The sequence below is a fragment of the Sphaerodactylus townsendi genome, linkage group LG01 (assembly GCF_021028975.2).
Source record: "Sphaerodactylus townsendi isolate TG3544 linkage group LG01, MPM_Stown_v2.3, whole genome shotgun sequence".
NCBI lineage: Eukaryota > Metazoa > Chordata > Lepidosauria > Squamata > Sphaerodactylidae > Sphaerodactylus > Sphaerodactylus townsendi.
Window position 1 is genome coordinate 57,121,762 of NC_059425.1, and position 15,516 is coordinate 57,137,277.

The following is a 15,516-nucleotide window of genomic DNA, read 5'->3' on the forward strand; positions in this document are numbered from 1 at the left end:
AGTTGTTTTCATTCAGTGGAATGCTGCAAATCAATCATCTTATGAAAATGACCTGTTGCTAAAAAAGAAAAAAAAGAATCTGTTCTGACCAAACAGGAAAGGAAGTCAGTGTGCATCATCAAGTTATTGTGCTTGTGCATTTCTTTAGAAAATGCTGGTGTCAGGAAGACATGATAAGCCTTGACAGGATCAGGGAAGATAACAAAATGTATTGATGGGAACTGGGAAACTGGTGGAGTTAACAAGGAGGGCACACACAAGATGGCAACTGGGTAGGTTGATGAATTCAGGCAAAGACTCCATGTCGTAGCAAGCTGTGACGTTCTTGCATGCTCACTTTCTACACTACTACTCTACTCAAAGGGTACTTATGGAATCAGTGTGGTGAATTAGGCAGAATGTTGGAGAAGAACAGCAGAACCCTGGCCTGCTCAGCAGAGAGGGTCATTTGGCGACTTTGGGCCAGTCGCTATCACTCTGTCCAACCTATCTCACAAGGTTGTTATGAGGATAAAATGTAGGGGAGAGCCACAGTTACTGTCCTGAGTTTCTTGAAGAAACAGCAACATTTACTTATAATTGATGAATTAAGACTACCCTCAATTTGCAAAACAATCCAGGGAGTGGCAGACCTACCTGTGGAGCCACTGCAGCCTTGCACTGGCGTGGTGAAGTGCAAGGGGAAATATGCCAGTGAAGTGCCCGAAACACAGGTGGCCAAGCACCCCTCAACCCCACTCCCACAAAAGCCAGACGTCCTGGCCACATCTGTGCAGCACTGGCATCTGAAATGGATGCTGGCATGGGGGGGGGGAGGGGAAGGGTGTTCCTGGGGACAGAACTGACATTAGTCATCTCCCACCCAGGATTTACAGCAAGTTGCGCCACAGCCCTGGCCCTGGACTTATGCCACCCTTTTGGGTGGTGTAAATCCATTGGTCCCAATGTAGGGCTGTCCAGAGGCAGGGAGGGTTTTTGCTGTTTTCTGCTTTCCTGCCCCTCCGGAAAGCCCTCTGGAGGCAGCAGGGTGACGTGACAGCAGTGTCATCCCCAGTCACCTCCACAGTCAAGATTGGGCCATAAACTGTTAAAGGTAACATATTATGAATTGATCATGTTAAATAACTAATACAACAAATCTCTGATGTAGCCAACAGCAAAATTTTATTAAAAATACCAACACACCAGCGAAAACAACAGATCAAAATAGCATCTGTAGTCTTTTTAGCCTCCCAGTGCCTAATGAAATAGAAAATATTGGGCTGCTTTCTCTAAAGTGTATAGTGATATAACAAGACGGACTTCATATAACTGTGGTGCTACCACAGTCAGTGTTCTGAACTGAATCACCCAAAGCTTTGTCTCTTCTATCAAACCAGCCCTGAAGGCTTCAGGCAGGCAACAATATTTTTTTAAAAAAAAGAACAGATGAAATGGAATACAATTTTACAATCTCACTTCAACTAAAAAGGTAAAGTTTCCCCTTCAGTTGTGTCCAACCCTGGGGTACCACTACAAGCAGTGATTTCATAGGCAAGCCATTTTTGTGAGGTAGTTTGCCATTGCTTTCCCCAGCTACTCTTTACCCCCTAGCTATGTGCTAGGTACTCATTTACCAACCAAGGAATGGATGAATGGCTGAGTTGGCCATGAGCCAGCTGCCAGGATATCTAACCCACAGGGGGCCTGAACTCCTGACTGTGTGAGTGGCAGTGCAAGCACTTAACCACTACACCATGCAGCTCTTTGCATGGGGTTACTGAAAGAATATTCACTCCTGCAAACCCCTTGGAAGAATGTGGGTTGACAAGTAGGCAGGCCAGTTACTGCCTCTTAGAATTCAATCCCCAATTCCTACTATCTCTTTCTTCTGCCCGAGGTGAATAAAACAACCTTTGCCAACAGGGGGAGTAACTGGCATGCAATGAATGCCAGCGCTGCCAAGGCTTCAACTCTCTGGAGTAATTAATAACTTGCTGCTCTGTAGCTGTACATTGCACAAAGTTATTTTGATGCTTTTATTCTGAGACTTGACACTTCGCTACTTTCATATAGCATATTTCTGTAACTCCGTGAAACTCAAATGGGGGGAAATTCAATACTTGATGTACAACTGAATAAGCATGGGAACTGCTGCCTTGTTGGGCAACTGTTCTGTAGAATAACTGAGAGATGCAATATGTCACAACACTACTTTAATTATGAGCAAAACATTTTCTTTAAGGCCATGTTTTAGCTGGATCGTAAGTTTTCAACTAGCTTTAACCTGGAAATGAAAGACATTTAAGTGACAGATGGACAGATTATAATCACCCACCACCATTTTTAACCCAGTTGGAAGAGGCATTATAATAATTGTTCATTGGGAGGGGGGAATCTGCCATAGCAGAATATTCAGTAATAACACATTTACTGAATATCTAACATGATGAAGAGGACAACCTACTTGGTCAAAAGGTGCAGAACAGTGTCAGTCAAATCTTTTCACCCAAGAACTAACTTCCTTTGAATAACGTGATGGCTTCTCTTTAGCTTTGCCTCATTGCATCAAACTAAGTATCTCTCCATCTCCTCTAGCAATTCAGGTACTTCCTCCATTCTCTGAGAAATCAGGGTCAGAGTGGGGAAGGGAGATAAATGCTCAAGATTAAAGCTGATCAAGAAGCCGCATCATGCTACTTATGTATTAATGTGACACAAATAGTGCTAGAAATATCTCTCGCAGAGACATTTATTCTTGAATTTAGAAGGGGGGAAAGTATGTGCACAAAAGATGTTTGGTGCAAAATTCAGCTATGTCCTGTATCTATTCCCCTCATAACGAGACATGATGATGACAAAAAAAGGGCATGCTTGTGGAGAGTTTCTGAAATTAATTTTTGAGGAGTCCATAAAGTTCGTTTTATGACAGAAGATCTGCCATCTAACTCCCTCATGGAAAACATACAGCATCCTTCCTTGATATAGGAGCCGCCAGGAAGAAGAAAGGCATATTTTTAAAAAAGAACCCTATTTCAGGGGGCACAGTAGGGAAAAGGAAGTGTTAACTATGACAGTGGTTTCATGCTAGTATTGCAGTGGCGTAGGAGGTTAAGAGCTCGTGTATCTAATCTGGAGGAACCGGGTTTGATTCCCAGCTCTGCTGCCTGAGCTGTGGAGGCTTATCTGGGGAATTTAGATTAGCCTGCACACTCCCACAAATGCCAGCTGGGTGACCTTGGGCTAGTCACAGCTCTTCTGAGCTCTCTCAGCCCCACCCACCTCACAGGGTGTTTGTTGTGAGGGGGGAAGGGCAAGGAGATTGTAAGCCCTTTTGAGTCTCCTTACAGGAGAGAAAGGGGGATATAAATCCAAAACTCTTCTTCTTCTTCTTCTCTTCTTTTGGGATTGTGCTAATTTTGTGAGGCATTTTTGGGACTAGAAGTCATCCACCAAGGGATTGGTTTGGCTCTGGTGTTCATTGTGGGCATCTGGGGCACTGATTTTTCATGCTTAGTGCTCACAGGCTCCTTCTCTAGGAAGGGTCCTTAAAGACAACTTTGTTTATATATTTACATCCCACTTTTCTTCTCCACATGGGCCCAAAACAGTTCACAGCATCATTCTCTCCTCCTCAGTTTAATCCTTACAAAAAAATTATGTTGTTCAACTAGATAAAGTGACTGGCCCTGGGTCACCCAGCCAGTGTGCTCCTGTGGCAGAGTGGGGGAGTGTTGATGTTAGGAAGGATCTTCAGTTCAGAACATTCATAGTTCATCAGATGGGCATACCCCATGTTTGAAAACTGCTTTTACCACACATGAAAAAAATGTGCAAGCTCTTTTAATGCATGTGTGAATGTTACCAATATAGGACAGAACCCTTTTGAAATTCTAGGCAATGTAGGTTTTACATTCCAGATGCAGGACTTTAAAGCTCTTTTAATGTCACTTTTGAAAAACCCTTAACGCTTCCAGCTTTTGTTTCTTCGAAAGACAGCTGCCATCTCTTACCAAGGCCAGAACCTTCTGTTTCATTTTGCCTGAGTTCTTTAATTTTTTTTTAAAAAAATAGGTACCTCACTGAGTCCCTTACCTCAAAGTGTTTTTTCCCCAGACTTCCTCACAGAGAGGGCTACTCAGAAAGGGCTGAAATCCCTGGGTCAGAAAAATCCTGCCCATGGCAGCTTCTGCAATTCAAATGCCAAAATTCCACCATTTATAAGGAACAATCATCTGAAAGGAAAGGAAAAAATATAAACTAGATAAACACATCCAGTTTATGAGATTGGCAGGTGCTTCTGGAACAGACCATGGTTGGTTCACAGTGCCCCCGACAAGAATCGTAAGGTATATGGATGCCACAAACTATTTTACCTCTACTGACTCACAGGATTACAGTTCCTTGGGTTCTTTGGAGGTGGAACCCATGACAGCAAAATATGTATAAAATATCTTTTAAACATCAGCTATAGTACCCATAGAGTCTTTGGCCATCAAGAACTGCAATGTCTGTTCTGGAAGCTGCCTTTAATATTGCATATTATATTATATTGCATATTTCATTATTTATTTATTCGTAGGCCGCCCTTCCTCTTACAGACTCAGGACTGCTTCCGTTATAGAACAAAAATGATAACATGTTTCCCAGACATATTTTTAAGGTACTGCATATATTTCCATGCAGGAAAATAGTACAACCAATATCAATTACACATAAAGAAATAATTCTGATATTGGAATCAAGCAAGGTTATATCAGTGTAATCCCTGAATTTTTAAAAGGCCTTGATTATAAAGTTTGTGATCAATTTTTACAATAGAGTTTCTTTGTATGGCATGAATAATGGACTCTAAGCATGAAAACTCATGTTCGTTACATGGCCTGGACACTTGTAAACTCTGAGTAAGAGTTTGTGTATTTCTGTATGCTCTTTAAGAGCCAAAGACATCCCAATTCCCAGGCAATATCATTAGCACAGAATCTATTCATCTCCTCCCCTGGCCTTTTCTGTGGACGATTGCTTTTGGTTTTTACTTCTTATTTTCATTTGGTTCATTTATATTTAGAGAGACCTTTTGTAACCAGCACGAAATAGAGTTCACTGATCATCATGAATGTCACACACAGAAACTTGGCGACCTACTGTCCCTCTCAGGAAGCTTATTTGTTTTTAGTTGAATTTCTCCAAAAGAGAGGGAGAGAATGAGATGGAGCTGATGAAAGAGAAGCAGAAGGGAAAGGGATATAGATGGGCCAAGTGCAGAACTCTTCGGAATACATGGTGTCCTTCTGGGATTCACTCTTTATCGGCTTGACTGAAATGACTCGATTCTCTCTAAGCAGCAGCATCTCTCCATGTGGTTGCCACCATCTGTTAATGTCTTGATTTTTGGAAAGTTTGGTTGCCTGAGGCGAAGCCAGTACTGGCTAGATCTTGGGTACTAGTCAACAGTGGGTTGCTGTTGCACTATAATGCTCAAAAATATTATCCTCTCTGGGGGGAAAAAAGTCCTGTGGCTCAGTTAGAATTAGGAAGTGGGTTCAAATTTCCCCCAGTCTTTACTGTTCTGTGTAGCTTAAGATGGCCCTGTCTTTTAAAAGCTGTCTGCTAGGCAGAAATTCAGAAGGGGATTCAGCATCAGTTCTTGGTGCAGCATCTCCCAGTCAGTTCCAGAAGAGCTGGACCTGTTGCCTTTTGGAGTTGTCCGGCAGCTGTTAAAGGTACCGGAGCCCTTGAAAGGGGAAAAAAGAGAAAGAAATTAATCCAGAGTTAAAATGACAAAAGAAAGAGTTGCTCCATCCAAACTATAAGAACCTTGTACTCTTCTGCATGAAGAAGGTGGAGAACTTCACTGGGGAAGGGTCGCCAGGGGTTATCAAGTGAAGAAGTGACAGGAGAAGGTCTCTGTTGCATTTTTACTGTGGTTTATTCAGCGAGAAAATAGCGGGAGCGGGCGCTGACGTGGGGGCGGGGGCGAGGAAGAGTAGACGAATAGTTGCAGCGGCTAGAAACTTTTGGAGGGCGATTTCCAGCGCCGAGCCCAACTTCGGCGAACGTGACTCCCGTCCATTTCTGTTTAGACTGAAGCCGTCGGTTAAACAAACAGCACACTTCAGAGGGGTCAGGGCTGGGGGGCTGGGGTGGGTGGGTGACGGGAACAGTTGGGTTCTCTTCGGGAATTTCTTCCCCCAGCTGCGGTTCGCTTTGCTGATCGCGCGGTCTAACTTTGCTGGGGAGCGAGTTCAGGTTGCGGATCGGCTCCTCGACGGGGCGAGCGCCGGTTTGCAAGTGACAGGTGGCGTGTAAACGGGGGCTGCTCGCTTCGCAGCGTGACACAAAGACCATCCAGCCGCCATGGGAGCTGGCACTGATTTTTATTTTGTGGCTTTGCAAATAGGAGGTAAAAAAAAATCCAGAGAGGGGGGAAAAAAAGAGCCCCAGAGCCCTTGAGCTTTCAGGAGTTTATAAATCAGCGAGGCTAATGGGGGTGGCTGCATCCACAACTAGGCGTCCAGGAAGAAGAACTCGGGAACCAAAGGTAAGGGATTTTTTTAAAAAAGAAGAAGAAAAGAAAAAGCAGAAGTTATCCTGAGAAGACCAACGCCGATTTGAAAGTCTGGCGCTGTGTTTTTCCTTTTTATGGCCGTCTCCAAGAGGTACTAAACTTTTGTTCCCTCTTTTCCAAGAAGATAAGGAGACAGACCAATACGCCCCAGTGGGAAGGAGGGATGGATTGATTTTACTTCCACAATCGAGGGCTTCTCGCCTCCTGACTTTTCTGCCTCACCTAACAGATTAGGAAACAGATGGGGGAGTCGCATCAGATATGCAGGACTTTTCTCCAGGGAAGAGGGAGAGAGATTTGGCCCTGGCTGATTGAAGCGCAGGGGTTTCCGTCGGGTCATCTCCACCCGAAATGAAAGCCGCTCCTCTTGTCACAAATCTTGGAAAGACCTGGCCTGGGGCGGGGATGGCGGGGCTGGGGGTGGGAAGGGATGAGATCCCTCATGGAATAAACGTAGACCGAAAAATGAGGGACAGGACAGAAATCTGCCCTGGAAAGGAAGTGGGCGTGAATCAGTCCGATGGAGCCCTCGCTCTCACCCCCCAGCCCGCTCACTCCCTCCCAAGTTAACGCAAAAGTGGCAGACTCCAAGGGGAGCAGGTGTGTGTGAATCCACTGCCGTGGGCTCGTCCCCCGAAAGTGCTGCCCCAAGCGAGCCGCTGCCCGTCCCTCCCCCCTCCCCAGTTTCCCAAAGCAACAGATACAATGGTCCCCAGCAACGCGCCCGTCACTCCCCTTGACCCGCAGCAATCGAGCCACATCCTTGCAACTGAATCTTTTTAGTTGGGGGGGGAGAGAGAGAGAGAGAGAGAGAGAGATGGGAACTCCTGTTCTCAGATCGGAGTTTCTGAGAAGTTCGCCAGGGCTTTTTTTCTTTGGATGCGCGCCTGGGTGGCGGAGGGGAGAGGAGGGTGGGGGGAGAGAAGGGAGAGCGCAGGGATGTCGGAAAAGAGGGCAGATGCCCAAGAAGCCCCCTCGCCCTTACATGAACAAAAACGAAAGGGGATCTGTAGGTTCGAGCCCCCGGAGATGCCTTCTAGAGCCGCCACTCAGGGGACCGCAGAAAATCGTGCAAAGCTGCATGTGTGTCGGTATTTTTGCTGCACCTAGACATTCACGAAGATAAGACGGTCACTGTCAAGATTTTTAAAAATTACTTTATGCATAGACTTATACGAATACAGGGAAGCGCTCTTTTATTTGCCTAGTAAACCAGACCCTGTTCTCACTTTCCTCAAGCGAGTTAACTCGCCGGCTCTTATTTTTAACTTCTCTCGAGTTACTTTTAAGTCTCAAGGTTTCCTTTTAAAAAAAAGAAGTCAGAATTTAATATTCTCTTTTTCGAATAAGATGGCCAAGCAATTAAAGGAGAAAGGGAATGATACCAAATTTATTACGTACACGCGGTTTTTAAAAACCCTCAAGTATCTACTAGTAAACCTGAACTAGCTACTAGTTTTAAAAACAGAGAATCGCTTGCCTGATCTTATTACATTCCAGAGATATTGGAAAGAAATACTGATCTTTTTTCAGGGTTCTTAGACGGATGTCCTATGGATATTGTTGGGCTGATTAGGTTGAGCGTTTTTGTTATGTCTGTATCAATGATTTATGATAAACAAAAAAGGTCCATATGCGTAAGGAGAGGTCTCTTGGGTTTATTTGAAGACTGCAATCCGACTTTCCTAGTTATTCTGTTGTGTCTTCCTAAGGGGGAGCGCGGGAATCAATCGCAGACCCAGCAAGCCAATCTGTATTTTTGAAGAAGTTTGCGAAGCGAAGACCTGCCTAATTTATTTTAAAGCGGTGGTCTGAGCAATCTTTTTTAAATCGCTTACAAGAAGAGGCATCTCCCCGCACTGAAGGTGTTCGGTTTAGAGCCGCAGAAAGGCACAGACGTGTGTATATGCATGTCCTCTGGTCTTTTAAAACGGCCCTGATTCTAGAGTCTTTGGCTGCCAAGGATTAGTGTGGTGGCCTTTCCCCAGCCACTCCGAATAATGACTGAGGGCACCTTGGTTCCTGCGCTGCATTTTGTCCAGTGCCACTCAACCCACCCCACCCCCACTCTGGCAAAGCCTGCTGTCCAATCCACCGCGACGCCAGATCGAAGTACGAACAGTCGAATGGGAAGGGATAGACTTGCAGTGGTCGGGCTTAACTGTCTTGTGGCTCGGGCTGCCGTTGCGCGATTACAAAATTATTCAAAGGAAATAAAAAGCCGCACCATTTTCAAACCTTGGTGCCTCGGGATTCTGCGCAATTTGGAAACGTCTTGGTTGGAAAAGCGCAGTTCTTTACGTGTGTCAGTTTGCGCCCGTTGGCGGGATGTGTGCATTTCACGGCCCAATTTCTAGCCTACATGGGGCAAATGCACTGACTAAGAGCGCACAAGTGATCCCCCCCACCCGCCTTAATAATTAGACAGATAGCAGGCATAATAGCGGGAGGGGGGATCAAGTACACCTTTTGGGGGAATTATGCTAGAGATATCCCTCAAGACCTTTAGGTTCAGTAAGTGATCCACCGGGCAAAGCTGAACTCTGGACTGGGCGCAGCTGGCTGCCCGAAGGCCCCCCCCCCCTTGGTGATAAAAGTCTCCTTCCCGGCAGCATTGATGCATGGGGGGTGGAGAAAAGGACGGGGAGGCGGGAGGAGGGGTGAGTGGGGGAGACAGACCCGGTCCTCCTCCTCCTCCTCCTCTTCTCTCTCTCTTTCCTCCCAAGTTCACTGTCCCCCTTGAATCCGAAGGAGCCTCCCGATTGGGCGCCGAGCCTGGCGCACGTCACTCCGAGCGTGACGTGTGGTCTTCCTGTTTCCTTCAGCTGTGTCTTAAAGTAAATCTTGTGGTGGCGCGGAGCCCTCAGCTGCACCAAGGCGAGTGCTCGGCTGCCTGCAGAAATAATAGACAATTACCGCCCGGGAGAGGAGAGACGCGCAGAGGCGCTCTGCTGCCCTCCCCACTCCTGCCTCAGCAATCCCGTCTCCTCCTGCCGGGCACCCTCAGCCGGCGTCTCCCTCGCACACGCACCCGGGCACGCTCACTTGCACCACACACCGGCCCCCCCCACCCCCGCCCGGTAGCCAATTACAATATTCATCAGCCGCGAGCTAGTCGGGCTGCCCGGGTGATTTGTGTGAGCGCGGGTGTGGGTGTGGGTGTGCGCGCGCGTTTTCCCCTCTCTCTGACTCTCCCTCTCCTTCTGTCTAACCAGCAGGGGGAAAAGAAGAGCGGGGGCTCCGTGTCGTCGCCTTTGCAGCCGAGTAAGTATCGCTCACCCTTCACTTCTCGCCTTATCTCTTCTTTCGCGGGCGGGCGGGCGGGCGGGATGGTCCTTAGCGCTGCCAAAGGGATCAAGTTGGGCACGGGGTGCTACTTTCTTTCTAGAGGAGTAAAACCCAGCCGCCCGGCTGCATCCGTGGCTGGTGTGTTGTCATTGCAAAGAGTTTGGGGAGCTGGAGATAAAACCCATAACGGTTTTGACTCCGGTGCCTCAGTAGAGCCATCGCGTTGGTTGCAAAGCGCCAGGTTGGTGGGGTCTGTGTGTGTGTGTGTGTGTGTTCATTTGCCTCGCTTGCTGTGTTTCTCTCCCTGTTTCCCTGTGTTTTTTTTCTCCCTTTTATGTTTTCAGATTATTCTTGCTAAAATCGGGGGGGGGGGCACGGTTGAGCTTTGTATGAGCGCAGTTCTGGGATTCCTCTTTCCTATCCCCCCCCCTTCCTGGGTCCCTCTAACTCCCGGTCTGATGGTGCTTCTTTGTCCTGTTTATTAATCGCTGCCTTTCTTCTTGTCTCCTTCGATTTGCTTATCATTTGCATGCCTCGGACTTCTCCTTTTAGAAAAGAGCGCACGGAAGGGGCTTCAACCCGAAGTGGGAGAAGTCCGGAGTGTCTGGACGCGTTTTGTTTTTTACTATTCCAAGGGTGGGATAAATTGCAGGGGGGGGGGGGTAGAGAGAGAGAGAGCGAGAGAGAGAGAGAGAAAGAGAGATGTGGAATCGGGCCGAATGTAGTGGATGGGGGAGCCTGAAGGGATGAACTGGAAGTTTTAAGGCTCGAGTTTTAGGCTGTAATCCTGCGCGCTTCCCCCTCCCCCCCTTTCCTTTGGAGCTGAGCTCTGCTGAAATCTTTGGAGTTTACTTCTGATGGGGCTGGGGGGCTGGAACGACTTTCTCCGAAGTGAAGGTACGTGGATGCAGCAGAGAACAGTCCACTTTGGGGGGGAAGCTGTCGAAGTTGATGTGAGCCTCCCGCACTTTGCGATGTGCCTCGAAAATAGAGAGCGGCTGTGGTGGGAGCGCGCGTGTTAGCAAAGGAGTGGGAACGCGGTTCTGGGTCGCACGCGGGTTCCTTTCGGTCACCTCGGTGACTTGGAATATAGCTGCTTGTGGTGGAGGTCTTGCAGACGGGGACAGAGGGGGAGAGCTGCGGGGGGGGGGGGTATGACTGCGTGCGCTGAAAGGAAAGGGAAAGGAGGAAGATCCTGCCACGGAGAAGCCTCGTGCTGGGATACTTATTCTTTCAAGGTTTCCTGGCTAGTTGGTGGGGATTATCTCCACTTCATGCACAAACTCAATATGGCAAAGCTGTTCTATCCCGAAGCCACGATCTCGCTTTCCTGCAATAGACAGTGGCTGTAGGACAGCTCTCCCCCCCCCCCCGCCCCTCCTATGCTTAAATTTTGGTGCGTGTGTCTTGGGGGCGGGGGGGGGGGCGTTAGTTGCTAAGAAAAGTGTCCGCTAGAATGGAAGACTGTAGTACCATTTAAACAGGGAGAATGGCATGGCAGGTGGGAGTGATGGAGGGGGCCAAGGGTGTCTGGCGATCTTGGCATAAGGGAGAGAGAGAAAGGGAGTAGCCAGTTGTAAAGCAGTGCTCGAGCAGCAGTTTTGACTGTAAAGCAGTTGTAACAGCTCCCGGTGGCCTCTTCTAACAGGGGGGGGGGGGGGGTCGTGCGCTTCTCTTTCTTTGCCTCGGCTTTGGCAAAGCTATTGAAATTGTGCAGGGGGAGTCTCGCTCAGAGTGCGCATGGGCAGTGCCAGACAGGTGTGTTGTGTCAAGAAAGACAGGTGCAAGTTTCTCTCGCTCCCTCTGTTGATCCTCAGTGCCGGGACTGTTTATGAATTTATGGTGCTTTGTTAGAAAAGAGGTGGCCCTGCTTAAGGAAGAGAATTGGGAAGTCTTCTGTCTGCCTTATTGGATTACCTTGGAAACATGGAAGGCTGTGGAGTATATTCAAGTCCAGGGGAGTCTTTCAGCTTGCCTTCTGGAGTGAACAGAGAGGAGAGTTAAAAGTTCAACTCTGGCATTCCTGTTCTGTAAACTTAACTTGTGCCTGATTATTTGAAGATGTATAAAATCAGCTGATCAAAAATCTTTGGGAACGTACTTAAGGAATTCTTCATTAAAAATTGCGCTTGAGAAATGTAGAGAACCCATGTAGGGCTAACTTTTTCCAGCCCAATCTTTTGCATATGTAGTTAATAGTAAGAGTTCAATCCTTCAAATAGGATTCCTATCATTTAAAGCCATAATTCTGTGCACATTTACCTGGGATAAAGTCTCATTAAACTTTCTATGTCCTACTTCTAAGTAAATATGCTATAAGTGTCCTGGCCCTTTCTATTAAGATCACATTATAAGTTTAACATTATTCTGTTAAGAACACCTTGAGAACCTGGATAAGGTAGGGATGTGCATCCTCTTCTTTAGAGAGAGAATGCAGGTTTGAGTACTAGAAGAAAAAAAATGAGAAGTATCATCCCCCCCCCCCATCCCACCGCATTCCCAAATAAGACAAATGTAGGCATTTAATCAGTACATATCTCCAAGGCTTGTAGACTATATTTGGTATGTGTACATAGAGGGAAAAAAGTCTCTGCCTACATATGTAAATCTGTCATTTGTTCAAGGTAATATTGTCTACTAGATTAATGGAGGATAGGTGAGGATGTGCAGCCGTTTAACTGTTAGATTAAAAGTAAAAAGCCTTGTTTTGTGCTTCCATCACCTTGATGGGCCTGACAAGTTTTAAAATTAATCAAGCTTCTTGCAAATCAATGTACATGTAGTCACATGTTCTTCATGTCTTATATTTTCATTTTGTTTGCTAATGTGCCGCCAAATACTTCATAGCTTCTATCCCACAAGGCCTCTAGCTGATAAAAGTGCTTACTAGAACATTAAGTCCAAAAGCCTTAAGGAATGAATGTCTAGATTTAAAGACAATTCATACTTTTCTGACAATTTTGGATGAAAGTTACTGAATATCACAAAATGTTCTTAAACCAATCATATACGTATGTAACTCTGCCATAGTTCCACATTGAAAGGTGGCCTCTCTGTTATTGTTGTAGTCAGTTTATCATTTCTATAGCACCTTTCAATGTACAAATAACGACTAATGTCTTAATTATGCCCCATTGCAGAATGGGAGAGTTGTTTATTTCTGTCAACAGGCTCTGTGGATGATTTTTCTGGGCATTTGAATATGGGGACTTCGCATCTTTTTAGGGAAAAAGCGAGATAACTAAAACAATCTGGATTAAATTTACAGTCAGAATATTATAATTTTCAGAGATTTCTATAAGTATTGATTTTTTTGGTGTGTTCTTTTCTGGTGATGTATTATCCCTCGCCAAGGGAGAATGCCCTTTTCTCAAACATCTATGCAAACCGTTACACTGTAATTTGTAGATAGAGTTCCCCCGCCCAATAAATATTTTAAAGCCAGAAAACCGATAAGATGCTGAGTAACTCCTTTTAGTCATCAAGACACTTTGTACCTTGTATATTATGTAGGAGTGAGGATGCTAAGTACCTCACAGGAGCTTTTTAATACCTTGCCAGATTGGTCCCCACATGCCCATCATGCTGAAAAGTAATTTAATTTATTTCTTTAACTGGAGATTGGCATATATATTGATAGCCTTCAATTTTTATAATTTCTAGATTTAAATAAAGCCTCTGCAGAAAACAAAGATAAATGATCAGTGCTTTTAAAAATGTTAATTGCTTCTGCTTTTTAAATTCCTTCACAACTATTAACCATGTTAAAAAGATGGAGGTCTTCAAAAGAACATGTTCTGTGTACTGAAATTGTCACCATTGGAGAAATATTAATTCTGCATTTGAGAAGTTGTGACTTCATATGGTTAAGAAATGCATTGAAGTGACTAATTTACAAGAAGTTCCACTCAATGCAACATTTTCAGATTTAATAATCCATGTGAACTTCAGTGAACGGCCATTGTCTCATTTTCCCTAGCCCTTTGTACCAAAGTCATGTCCATTATTTAGAATAGTTTTGTCACATATGAATTTTCTGAAACAGTCAACTACATTTATTTAGCTTACATAGGATGCAAGCTTGTAAAACAGTGCAGCAAAGAAAATACCTACTCTGAGGGGAAAATGAACAATTTTGAACTTTGCAACTTTCCCATTGAATTTCTCATTGGTCAGTCATTACAATCTAAGACTTCAGTTAAGGACTTCTACCAAGCAACCTTGTTTGGTACTGCTTGATCCATTTTTTTAAAGTTCAACAATATTTTAATAGTTTCCTTTTTCCTGAATATATCCATTTTAGCCATATAGGAAAATGATTCAGCAGAAAATTAACAAATATACAAGGTGATTACTTTTTAGAAAGCCTGGTACTATCCCTTTGAATTGTACTATTTGAAACACTTCTCTGTTCACATATCTTAGGAAGCTGATAAGGATTGAAATACCACATTTCCCAAAAAACAGTTACGGGCTTTTGATCCACTCAGTGATTTGAATACATGTCCTATATTTGCTACAGTGTCCATAACAATGTGGCAAATCTGCACTGGAATATATGTATATAGGTAGGAGGGGTGATTATAGATAGGCAAAATATAAGCTACAGTAGTGAATATCATTAGAGCAGTACTGTTTCAGTAGGGTAGCCATGTTGGTCCGCATTAGAAGAACTAGATTCGACTCCAGTGCTAGATTTGAGTCCAGTACCGCCTTAGAAATCAGCATGATTTTTAGGGTATAAGCTTTCAAAATGAGTACAGAGTACCCTATACCCAGGAATCATGAAAAGATGGCATTCAGCTGTACCCAGAAACCAAATCCCATTAAGTTCTTTATATCATAAAGACTCGACTAATGAAAGACACTTGTCTAGGATAAAAAAGTGATGACTAACTTTTAATGTTTATGGAGTTCAAATTTACAGTTGATCATTACTTTAAATCTTAACCAAATCTAGAACTTATATTATTCCTGGGTTGTTATTTACTGCATGCTTCAAAGAGCAGTATGCTGAAATTGGATCAGTTTTCTTCGTTAAAATGGAAAGGAATACATTCTATAATTATATTACCCACTCATCCTTCTTTCATTGCCCCCCCCCCCCACATATCTAGTAGGAAACTACATCATATCAAATGTGTGCATTCTTGCTGACACAGAATCTCACCTTCTGCTAGATGCAGTATTCTGTTTCTCTCAGGATGTCGATTCACTCCAGCATTTTTTCAAACCCAGAAACTGAGCCAATATCCTTTGAACACACAGCTGATGCCCTCCTATTATGTCCTCCTTATACCCGCATTTATTTTTCATCATTCATTTGAAGACAGAACTATGCGGTGTAAGGACAACAGAGTAATATTGAGTCAGCTGAGTATGCAGAAGGTCAATGGGAGAAATGGGGTGGAGCTCCAGGGAGAGAGAGGTGAGTAAAGAACTCAAAGTGGGCAGCCCCTCCTGTCTCCTGAGGCAATACGGGCCTCGCTCCTTGTGGCTGCACTGAAGTCAGAGGGAATGGCTAGTGGGAATTATTAGAGGAACATGAAATCCTTGGAAGAAGGACACCAACCAATAACCTCAAGATATCTGAACACAATTTATTTAGTCAGTATTTTTCAGATGCACAAGGCCAGGTCCTGTGCCCTTAGGTCGGATGTAAATAAAGGAGAAAGCAGCTG

The 15,516-nt window shown here is 45.0% G+C and overlaps 1 protein-coding gene across 5 annotated transcripts in view; it reads left to right on the forward strand.

Moving 5' to 3' along the window:
* Positions 1-6,337: 6,337 nt before the first annotated feature.
* The window catches only part of PROX1 (prospero homeobox 1), a 29,550-nt gene continuing 20,371 nt past the window's right edge, over positions 6,338-15,516 (forward strand). The window contains exons 1-2 of one of the 5 annotated variants that reach the window (XM_048491733.1): positions 6,338-6,638; positions 9,763-9,811. The gene's annotated coding sequence lies outside the window, so the exon portion shown is untranslated. Of the gene's footprint in view, positions 6,639-9,680; positions 9,812-9,884; positions 10,077-10,514; positions 10,733-15,516 lie in introns of those variants that run through there. The other 4 variants (XM_048491655.1, XM_048491987.1, XM_048491903.1 and 1 more) reach the window with 4 other exon arrangements.